Source organism: Callorhinus ursinus, unplaced genomic scaffold, assembly GCF_003265705.2.
Source record: "Callorhinus ursinus isolate GAN/ISIS: 27379988/994484 unplaced genomic scaffold, GSC_fseal_2.0 scaffold76, whole genome shotgun sequence".
In the NCBI taxonomy this organism is placed as follows: Eukaryota; Metazoa; Chordata; class Mammalia; order Carnivora; family Otariidae; genus Callorhinus; species Callorhinus ursinus.
In genome coordinates, this window is record NW_027397138.1 from 179615 (window position 1) to 191962 (window position 12348).

At 41.1% G+C, this 12348-nt stretch overlaps 1 protein-coding gene and 1 pseudogene across 1 annotated transcript in view; one reads left to right on the forward strand and one right to left on the reverse strand.

The window, feature by feature from the left end:
- Positions 1–12348, forward strand: part of MAML2 (mastermind like transcriptional coactivator 2) — a 341184-nt gene that overhangs the window by 33902 nt on the left and 294934 nt on the right. The window lies entirely within an intron of this gene.
- On the reverse strand, positions 2508–4956 carry LOC112840272 (protein BEX1-like; annotated as a pseudogene).

Here is a 12348-nt window from a genome sequence, read left to right on the forward strand (position 1 = left end):
GTGCTCCCATAGTTATCCTGCCTTTGATCTCATTTGAAGTTCAGTGCTGAAGGCAACTTGATCTCGGACACTATCTCCTTTCATAGATGATAATTAGCCCAGTTCTAGAAGGCCGGCTGCAATGATATCCTTCGCTGTTCGAAAGGAGACGGGGAGTAGGGATTGGAGCAATTGTTTGCTGTGTTGATGACTGTGTTGTTGCCATGGGAAAGCTCAAGACTTCAGGAGAGTTTGTGTTTTGTTGGGCGAGGTGCCAAGCTGTGGTGACTTATTACAGCGGCGCGAGTGAGCCATACAGAGCAGTATCCTGGGTAGCAATTCAAAGGGCAGGAGCGCTTTAATCAGGGAAAGATAGAGCGCTGAGTATCCACATTATGCTTTATTTCAACTTGGAACCGATAAACAAACCCAACATTTTAAAGGAGTCTCTGGGTTTGGTCTTTTCACTTTGGAGGAAAAACAAGTCAATTCTTCCCACCCACCCCAGCTAAAAGGCAAAACAGAAAATGCTTCTGCTTTACATATAAAGACCCCTTGTAAAGAATGGAGTGTTCTCAAATAACAGCTCTGCTCACAAAGGCGAGTTAATCTTGACTCAGTCTCAAGAATGGCAAAACTGTACAGGCTAACTTGATTTGGTGTGAAAAGCAAAACAAAACAAAACAGGGGAGGAGATTGGGAAGGTTGCTTCTAAATTCAGATTCCGGACACTGCTTTGCCTCACTTCTCTGAGAGTTCGGCCATTTGTGCCCCCAATCCCATGCCTAGCAAGCACTTGGCCCAGCCTCGATGTTTAGTCATTGTCTAGCCACACTGAAGACAAGGAGTTTTCCTTGGGGTTGGAGGAAAAGTTGCTATATAGATCCATAGAAAGGAAAACTCTGGAGCTTTGTGAATGATTTTGCCCTTTCAGGTCACAAAAGACTGGCCACAGCCGCTCTTCCTGCCAGTAGTCAACATAGCCCTGATTCTTTAGGAAGATGCCAAATCTCCCTTTCTTTTTCTGCTGTGTAGACATTGCCTAGAAGTTCCCTTGGTGCCAAGTCTTTTGAAGCCTCTTGATCCATTCCAGAGAACTCTTGGAAGAAGAGAGAACAACTTCACAATTTCCATTTTTAGCCTAAAACAGATGTCAACATGTTAACTCTTCTTCATTTGGTATTGTGGGCCTGGGCCTGTGTAGGGATCACAGAGGCACAATGAAGCGCCCTGTGTTTTCCGGATAGATTTTCAGTGGCAGACTTGTGAGAAATATATGTGTTGGAGATCAATGAGGCAGCTATGTCTTAGAGCTTAAAGGGAAGACAGGTATTTTTCTTATTTTAAAATATTGGAGTAAAAGTTGCGTGTGATACATTTTAAATATTCATTTTCTGTGTTTTTTTTTTTTAAGATTAAAGCCTTTATTAGGTGGACGAATAAAGAAAACATAAGCTTTTAGTAGAAGATGATTTGTCTTCTCAGCACACTTTTTTTTTAATGTCCATTTTCCAGGATTGTTTTCTCTTATCTTTTGGAAACACTTTTCAGAGTGCTTATACTTGTGTTTGTTACTTGGTAGTTTTTTTTTTTTTTTTAAGAATTTGGGTTTTATTTTTTTTTAAAGATTTTATTTATTTGAGAGAGAGAGAATGAGACACAGAGAGCACAAGAAGGAAGAGGGTCAGAGGGAGAAGCAGACTCCCCGCTGAGCAGGGAGCCCGATATGGGACTTGACACCGGGACTCCAGGATCATGACCTGAGCCGAAGGCAGTTGCCCAACCAACTGAGCCACCCAGGCTCCCTGTTACTTTGTAGTTTTATTTGGTTGCCAGATTGGCTATTTTTTTTCACCCAGTTTGACCTTAAAGAGACATACTTTACATAGAGGCAGATGTTTTCATCTGCCTTAATTTTCAGTTACTATATTTCCAAGTTTTGGTAACATTCAGAATAGTTTTTCATATAAGCTGTGGACATTTTTCTAATATAGAAACATTTTCTTTGTGTACCAGAAGACTCAAATAGTAACTTACAGGTATCTAGGCCTTTGGGAATTAGGGAATTGATGCGACTTTCGCCGCAGAGGTTTTCCATATAGTACAGTTTCATATATATGTTAATAAGGATACATCCTGTATCATCATCATCATCATCATGATGGACTTTATTTTTTTAAAGATTTTATTATTTGAGAGAGAGAGAGAGAATGAGAGATAGAGAGCACGAGAGGGAAGAGGGTCAGAGGGAGAAGCAGACTCCCTGCCGAGCAGGGAGCCCGATGCGGGACTCGATCCTGGGACTCCAGGATCATGACCTGAGCCGAAGGCAGTTGTTCAACCAACTGAGCCACCCAGGCGCCCATCATTATGGACTTTTAAATAGACATTTTTTTTTTTTGTCTTTTAAACTGCTTTACTAATTTCACAATATATAATGAACATCTTGCCATGAAATAGGGTGAAACTCCCTTGCTGACAGAATCTTATATTTTGGGTCAAAATACAACATTCAATTGGAAGCTGGTCATAGGAGACCCACAAGAGACATGTAACACCAAAAGGTTTACAACAAATGTACGTTGAGAACATTAAGTTTAGGAAGCAGGTGTGTCCTCCTATTAACTTCGGGGAAAGCATCAAGATTCAAGGCATAAGGCAAAACTCATCATGATGGTCATGGTGAGGAGGGTCAGTGCTAACTGCAGACTATGACTGAATTGCTTTTCCCTCAGCTTTTCCACCAGCTGTCTCATCTCGTCCCCAATCCTTTCCATATTCTCCTCTCTCATCCTTGCCTGTGGTTCTCCAAGCCTCTGAATCAGGTCCCACCTATACTGCAGGATGGGCTGCCTAACACGGAACCGCCTACGATTTACTCTCGGCACACAATATTCACCAGCTTCCAAAGGGAGGGCCAAGGGCTCTCCTTTATTAGCAACTTGCTCCTTTTCATCCTTTTTTTCATTTTCCTGTTTGGCATTCTCCACGTTGAGATTTTTTACTGCTTGTTCCTCTTTGGACGCCGTTGCTCCTGGGCCTATCCTCGCAGTCTCCTCCTCCTGCCAATTCTCCCCGAAGAGTGTGCCCCCCACGGCACTTAGACCTGTACACCAGCTTCCCCTCCGCCTTGGACTCTTTGGGGCCGCCTCTAGCCCGCACGCCCTCGGGGCCACCAGGAGCAGGCACCGAGAAGCAAGTGAGTGCAGGCCGGCTCTTAGACTTTATTTATTTATTTTTTAAGATTTTATTTATTTATTTGAGAGAGAGAATGAGAGAGAGAGAGCACATGAGAGGGGGGACGGTCAGAGGGAGAAGCAGACTCCCCGCCGAGCAGGGAGCCCGATGCGGGACTCGATCCTGGGACTCCAGGATCATGACCTGAGCCGAAGGCAGTCGCTTAACCAACTGAGCCACCCAGGCGCCCTAGACTTTATTTTTTAAAGCACTTTTAGGTTCACTGCAAAATTGAGGGGAAGGTAAACGGATTTCCCAAATGCTGTCTGACACATCAACATCCCTACCAGAATGGTAAATTTGTTACAATTAATGAATCTACATTGACACCTCATTAATCACCCAAGGTCCATAGTTTACATTATTTGGGTGCACTCTTGGTGTCGTACATTTTATGGCTTTTGACAAACATATAATGACATATGTCCCTCATTATAGTGTCGTGCAGAATGGTTTCACTGTCCTAAAAATCCTCGGTGCTCCACCTGTTCATCCTTCTCTCTTTCCTAACACCTGGCAACCACTGACTTTTTTACAGTCTTCATAGTTTGACCTTTCCCTTATTATTTTAGAATGCAATATCTTTAATTTTAAACTATTTCACTAAAATTTGAAAGCTGCTTAAAAACGGATGAGTGGTTAAAAAAAAAAAACAAAACACCTCAGAACCCTGTTTTTGCATTAAGGATTTGTTGCAAATAGACTAATTCCTTCACCAAAAGTGAGAATTCCTTGACCTAATAATATATCTGAATGCTATCCTCAGTCAAAGGAATTACAACTTTCTGGGACTTTGGAAATTTCAAAAGTGATTGAGTCAGTAGCTCCTTGAATAGAAGGATAAAGAGCAGAACACATAAGAGCAAAACATGGCACAGATGCATTTAGCCTTTTCTTTTTGAATGACTCCTTTGTCCAGGGATGACTGTAGCGTGGTTTCATTGTGATCGGAGCTGTGTTTTTGGAGAACTATAGCAGTTAGCTATTCGGGTTTCCATAGCTCCTCTGTCTTTTCCAAGAAGAGTTTTTATGAATACTTTAGTTACTCACAGATCTATAAAAGGTTATTAGGGAAATTAGGGCCAATAGGAAGCATTAAAAACTTTTGAAGTGGATGCCATAAAATGTAAAAGATGATCTGGATTTAAAGCAAGTCTTGGTGCCACATCTCAGTACTAGATGGATGGGGGAGGAGACATTTCTCTCTTTTCTAAATTCACCTCAGCCCATACCCCACTCTGTGTTTGGACTACTGCAGGACTTCCAAACTGGCCTCTTACCGCTTCACAAATCCTCCACCCTCTCACCAGTTAAATATCTAAAAAGAACTCCTGTTTTATTAAGTCCCTACTTAAAAGGCACCTTTAGCCTAGAAAAAATTCTAAGCTTCCTAACTGATCCTGAATTTTGTGGACCCCAGAGTCAGGAGGATTCTAGGCTTGTTACTGGAAATATAACTGTGGTAGAAGCCAGCCAGACTTTTCATTCTGAGGGGTGAGAGAGTGAACCCTTTCTCCGTGGCCCAACAGAGCCAGAATCCCCTCCTCAGAATGGGACTCTGTGATCAAGGAAGGCTCGGAACTGACTTGCAAGAATGAGGGTGGAAGAAGCTTTCACAGATTCAAAGGACTGGACCGGGTGGGTCCGATGAGGATCAAAGGCCCCAGACTGGGGAAAGAGGGGCACACATTGATGGGGACCAAGGACCATTTGGGTCCTGGCGCCCACTTCCTTGCACATAGTCGTTGCACAGGAAGAATTTGCCATGGGATTGGCTGAACACAGTGGCAATTCTTATGCTTTTTTTTTTACTTTCTCAGCTACCTAGGTCAGAGTTTAAGTGGGACAGGAAAGGTGTCAGCTCTAGATCAGAGCCTATGGCAAACCCAGGAGTCATAGAAAAAACCCTGCCCTTCTGCGGGTGCCCACAAGGGCAGCTTGGGCAGTATGTTTCTTGTATTAGTATATACTTGTATCAGCACTCATGGAAAACTGGTTCCTACTGGCTCCTTGCTCTGTGATCCATTCCTTAGGAAGAAATTGCTATTTTACTATAGAAATCACTATAATTCAAGCAAGATCAGCAAAGGAAACAGCATCAGTTGGACTTACATTTTGACACTGGAGTAATTTCTATATTGGGAAGTTATGTGATACTTATGTAAAAGTTAAAGAATATACCACTCTTTGTGGAAATAATTCAGGATGCCTGAGTAGAAATTATTATCTTTCCTAGAGAAAGTGTGAATCATATGCTCCATCATTTCAAGGGAAGTATAGAAAACATTGGCTGAAAAATGTCAAAACTACATTGATGGTCGACATTGACCAGAAATGTGATAAAAATGGGTTCTTGAATTCATTATAAATTGGCAGAGCCCTTTTAGAAAGCATTTTGGCAATATCTTTCAAGAGCCATAATAATATCTGTGCCCTTTGACTCAGTAATTTCACTTCTGGGAATCTCTCAGAGGAAAGAATCCAAAATATGGAAAAAGCGATATGCATGAAAATAATCATCGTAGGATTGTTCATAATAATAATAAAAACCATCAGAAACACCCATGTGTACAACAGGAACCAAAGTAAGTGACTCTTACCTATGTAAAAATAGGAATATAAAAAAACCTGGCGAGTAATACATGTAAATCATAATGGAAGTATTAAGATGGTGTGTATTCATATATATTTTTGGGTTGTAAGCAACAGACACAGACTCTGGCTAGTTTACCCAACAAAATAATTTATTAGAAGAACGTGGGATTGTTTGTAGAATGCACAGAAAGTCTGAAAAACCAAACCTTGGAAGGGAAGGGGAATCAGGGCAGCTCTGAGGCTCCAGGTAGCAGAAACTGGAAAATCTTGTCTGTAGGGTACCTCCTCAGAGGACAGTCAGCTCCATCTGGCTTCTGTGTCGTTGTCCCCAGCCTCCAGGGAATGAGAATTTCTTTGGTCAGTCTTGGATCACATACCCACTCGGTGACAGGAGGAGAGGGCACCATGATCAACTGTCTCACCCAGAGCAGACACAGAAGGAGGGGTGGTCTCCCTGGGCAAAATAGGGGGGGGTGGACATATACAAATAAGAGAGAAGAGATGTCTAGGAGGCCAGTAGAGCAGATAAATAATACATAGTGGGGTTTTCTTCTCTTCTCTATATAACATGAATTCTCTTACATTTTTAAGTCAATGAATTTTAATCAACATAATGTATGTCTGAGAAAGTCAATATGGATAGAGATAGAAACATTTCCCATTATATTATTGCAAATACTGACCGTATGAAGCAACACAGATAGCTGGAAACAAACCCGTGTCTTTAACAGTGAGCTAAATAGCAATTTCTTAATATCTTAATAAATGGAAATACCTGATGGGGCTTTGATGAGGAATAAATGAAGTAGCATATGAGAAAGGACTCTGCACAATGGCTAGCACATGCAATAAAAGTGCATATTAAACTCAAATAAAGGCTAAAAGGCATAAAGAATGAGGTCGCAATAGCTCTTCAATGTTTATGTTGTAGCCAAAAAGCAACGGTTAAGTTATATATAGTGGCAGGTGATAATGATTGTAGAATGTGTGAATTATGGTTCAATTTAGATTTTCTTTGCCAGTGCTATTAATTTGTGTAAGTAAAAGTGTCAACACCTGAATGTATTATCTGAGTATGAGTCCAAGAAGCACAGTTCACGAAGGAGCTGATTAATTTGCCTAGGTTTGGATTTATTAGGATGCCATTGATCATGACATACATACTTTAATTTAGAACAGTTAAAGGATGTACCATATAAGATAGGAATCTGTTAGCATATATAAACTGCAGTGAAACGCTGCAAGAAATGTAGTATTTGTTTCTGTCAATTAGTCATGGGCCATCCCCATGGGAGCAAAGTAATCATTCTGCATTTACCACATATCCATGGACTATAATCAATTGGCTTGATCAGGGTCTGGGTGTGAGCTAGTTCTCCACGGCAGTTGGAACAACTGATCTAGTCTAAATGGGGACACTGACAGACAGAGCGAGGACTAGAGTAAGGCAAGAGAGCCATGTAGGGTGCACTCATTCTCAAGTCAGGCACTCATTGAGTGTGAGTGGCTTACATCCTGTGCCTCACGCTAGTCCTGGGCCTGGTGGCAGAAAAGTTGGCATGTGCCTCAATTCAGAATTTATAATTTCTGGGAACAGGACTCTATGTTAGACTGATAGCTGTATGTGTGTGTGTGTACAATTTTTGCTTGTCAGATGTATAATACACAGATCCTCACGATACCTGGGATCCTCAGTCAAATGGTATTAAAATCTTTTGTACCAAAGGATTGGTTCAGAACCATGCAGCTAGTTACAATAAAACATACTTAACTATTAAAATGTCCGTATTACCCACAACAATCTACAGATTCAGTGCAATCCCTATCAAAATTCCAATGGCATTTTTCACAGAAATAGAACAAACAATCCTAAAATTTGTATGGAACCACAAAAGATCCTGAATAGCCAAAGCAATCTTGAGAAAGAAGAACAAAGTAGACATAACACTCCCTGATTTCCAACTATACTACAAAGCTGTAGTAGTCAAAACAGTGGGGGTATTGGCATGAACACAAACATACAGCCTAGTGGAGCAGAATAGAGAACCCAGAAATAAACCCATTCATATATGGTCAATTAATTTATGACAAAGGAAGCAAGAATATACAATGGAGAAAGGACCATGCCTTTAAAAAATGGTGTTGGGTAAACTGGACAGCGATATGCAGAAGAATGAAATTAGACTAGTACCTTATACCATGCACAAAAATTAACTCAAAATAGATTAAAGACTTGAATATAAGACCCGAGACTATTAAAACTTCTGAAAGAAAACATAGGTGATGAGCTCACTGGCGTCCATCTTGGCAATGATTTTTTTGGATCTGACTCCAAAAGCAAGGGCAACAAAAGAAAAGTAAACAAATGGGACTACATCAAACTAAAAAGCTTCTGCACAGCAAAGGAAACCATCAACAAAATGAAAAGGCAACCTACTAAATGGAAGAAAATATTTGTAAATCGTATCTCTGAGAAGGGGTTAATATCTAAAATATATTAAAAAAAAACAACTCACAACTCAGTAACAAAAAAACAAATAGTTCAACTTTAAAAATGGGCAGACATTTCTCCAGAAAAGACATAAGATGGCCAATGGACACATGGAAAGATGTTCAACATTACTAATCACGAGGGAAATGCAAATCAAAAGCACAATGAGATACCACCTCACACTTGTCAGAATGAATCTTACCAAAAAGAAAAATAGCAAGTGTTGGCAAAGATGTGGTTTGCCATGGGAGCAAAGTAGTCATTCTGTGTTTACCACATATCCATGGACTATTGGTGGGGATATAAATTGGTGTGGCCACTATGAGAAACAGTACGGAGATTCCTCAGAAAATTCAAAACAAAACTACCACATGATCCAGCAATTCTATTTCTAGGTATTTATCTGAAGAAAATGAAAACACTAATTCAAAAAGATATATGCACTGCTACATTTATTGCAGCATTATTTTCTATAGCTGAGATATGACAAAAACCTACCTGTGTGTCTATCAATGGATGAATGGCTAAAGAAAATGTGGTATGCTTACACAATAGAATATTACTCATTCACGAAGAGTGAAGTCTTGCTATTTGTGACATTTTACCCCTTGAGGGTAAAATAAGTCAGAGAAAGACAAATACTGTATGATTTCATGTATATGTGGACTCTAAAAAAGAAAACAAATGAACAAAATGAATAGATACAGAGAACAGACTGGATGTTGCCAGAGGTGAGGGGGATTGCAAGGTGGGTGAGGGGGGTCACGAGGTACAAACTTCCAGTTATAGAATAAGTCATAGGCATATAATATATAGCATGGTGACTATAGTTAAAGTATTATATTGCAAGTTTCAAAGTTGCTAAGAGTAAATCTTAAAAGTTCTCATTAGGAAAAAAAAATTAACATTTATTATATGCTGACTGTGAGCCAGGAGTGAAACTAAGCATTTTATTTAATCCTCAAAATAAGTCTATGAGGTAACTATTTCTATTATGAAGATGGGGAGATGGAGGGATCACAGTTTAATAATATGACCAAGATCCCAGGATCAGTAGCAGACCTAGGATCTAACTCTGGGGTCTGTCTCCAAAGTCCACGCTCTCAAACACAGGATTCTGCTGCCGTCATCCTGGCCTTTTACCCAGTTATTCTCACCGCCCCCCCCCCCCCCCCCCCCCCCCTGACTCACCGCCAAAAGCTTTTGGGGTCATTAATTCTCTTATGATGTCATCCAATGCAGGGACCCTCCCTTTCTTCCAACACTTATCTTCCTTTTGCTGACTTCCCTTTTAGCTCTTCCCACTGTGCACACTGAAAATTCTTTTCCATTGTTAAAACAAAACAAAACAAAATCCTTCAGGCCTTCAGTGAAACCCGGTTCTCCGCTAAGAACGTTTCCTTACTTGTATTCCTCTTAGGTAAACGTCGGAGAAGCCCTGGGAGCATACCTCGAAACCATTAGGAAGCAGTGTCAGCATTATCTTGGTTCCAAACCACCTCTTTCAGCTTCTCCCCCCTCCTTTGAAATTTGCACCACTTAGCTTTTCTTGCCTTCGACGTGATCTCTCATGGCCGTCTGCCTGTATCCTGGTCACTTCCGCTCTAGACAGCTGCCTACTCTTCTCTTCTTCCCAACTCCTGCCATCGTCCCAGCAGATTTCAGCCGAAGGAAACACATCAGACGCTCCAGCTGTTAGCTTCCTGACCTCCGGTTTCATTAGCATTCCCTTTGGCTCCACTGGGGAAGGATTCCCATGGCCTCACCCTTGACCTTATCACCACCTCCAACTGTCCTACCAGTGAAATCTCAAACCCAGATATCACGCTCTCTTATCTACTTCCACCTTCCCCATTTCCTCACTCCCGCTAATCTGTCCTTCCTTATGAAGACCTCAAGTCTCTTGACCTCTCTGCTCTTTCTTACTTTCTGCATGTCCTCTTACTACTGTTCTTTTTTTGATTTACCCAAACTGAATCTCCCGGTTGGCAGTTGGGATTACTCTTCTCTCATCAACACCTTCAGTTTCTTGATTTCTTTATCCCATCTTCCACTGTTTGGGTTCTGAGTCTCCAGAAGTGGCTCCTGAGGGATTGAGCGCAAGTCATTTACTCAAGAGGTGATTCTCGGAAGCACGTGTAAAGGCATTGGCCAGTGAGACAGAGAAGGGAAGGAAGAAACCCCCCTGCAGAGTGTGCTAAGAAGCAGTTTGCTGCTGTGGGCAGTGAGGGCTCCATCTGACCATGAACGTGTCTCAGAATCGCCCTTCCACCAGAGGCAGGGCAGGTAAGGTGTTTATCCGCCAACATCCAGGGGCCAGGGACTGAGAGTTCTCCCAGAGGAACTCCTTCCCTAGAATTCCTTGTTTCCCTTTTGTCTGAGGGCCAAGCCTGCTTCCAAAGCTGGAGAAAGGCCCCAGGCAGAAACACTTAGCTGCTTGTGTTGAGAAGCTGTCAGCATACACAGGAAATGTGAGTACCAGGAATATATGGATGAGGCACTGGCAGCATCTACTATGTTTATCTATCATGCAAACCTCTCAGTACCAGACTGATCTGGAAAGCTGCTTTCTGATTACTGACCGTATTTTTGTGCTATGATTAATATATAGTTTCTGATCTTGGCAGGAGCCTTCATTGACATTCTATGATCTTTTAGCTTGTTGCCTTTCTTTCATTTCTCTATGAAAGAGAAAACTCTGTATTTACTTATTTATTTATTTATTTATTTAAGGTTTTATTTATTTATTTGACAGAGAGGACAAGAGAGCACAAGCAGGGGGAGCAGTAGAAGGAGAGGGAGAAGCAGGCACCCGGCCGAGTTGGGAGCCCGATGTAGGGCTCGATCCCAGGTCCCCAGGACCATAACCTGAGCCAAAGGCAGACGCTTAAGCATCTGAGCCACCCAGGTACCCCAAAATTCTATATTTAGAGTTAGGTAGGGTGAGTTCACATTCAGGCTCTGCCACTTTGTGAATTTGGGTAGATACCAAACTTCTCCAAACCACACTTTCCTCTTCTGTAAAACCGGGATATTAATGTCAACTTGATTTTTGTTATAAATCATTTGATAAAATAATAAATACACATAATAGGACATGCACATAGTATATATAACATAAACATATTTCATATCATATAGGTATGTCGATATATATATCCTGTCACAATGACTAACACATAACAGGAACTCATTAGCTCTTTATCGGCTTAGTTATCTTCTCTTCTTCAGTCCTGATATTCTTAGCAAATGGCCTTGACTCATACTGCTCACAGAGAAAACAGACCATCTACTCCCAACTCCACAACTTTTCAACACCCTCCCAACAGAGAATACCTGTCCTGTGTTTACACATTCCTTGAGTCTCCCAGGGAGGGATGGATGCTCTTCCTGTTCAAGAGTAACCTTTCCCTTAGCTCTTTCCTATTCCTCCAGAACTTCATATTATCAGTTACCAGCATCCCCCTGCTGTACCCTCAGCCTGACGATCTTCACTATTTTTCTTCAGAGGGCTTTCTTTAAAGTGTTATAATCACTTGGCTTGTATGTACCTTTTCATTTTTACTTCAGCCCAGTCAGAATATGTGGCATACTGCGTATTCATTGAAGCAGAAGATGTCCTTCTATCACATAGCTGCCGAGAGGGCAGTCGCAGAAAGTCATGTTGTTTTCAACATGGTCAGACCTGAGAGACAGAAAACTACACTACTTCTATTCCCTGGGTATAGTAGGTTTCTGGGAAATTGGGAGAAGCTATGAGAAGATGAAGATGGGTTGTGGATGACAGGTAAAATGTGGGAGTTAGGGAAGGTGGTAAGACTATTTTTAAAGCTGATCTTTAAAAATTAAGGAACAGAAAATCCCTAGGTGCACTTAAAAAGAAATTTTAGCATGTGGGGTATTTCTGTATTTCCCTCCATTATACAAAACATCATTGGCATACCAAAAATATTTTTTATAAAGTGTTTAGACTTTAGGATGATGAAGACAAAAAACAGGTTGACAGACTGTACATAAAACTTTAGTAGGAGTTGCTTTCTATGGTA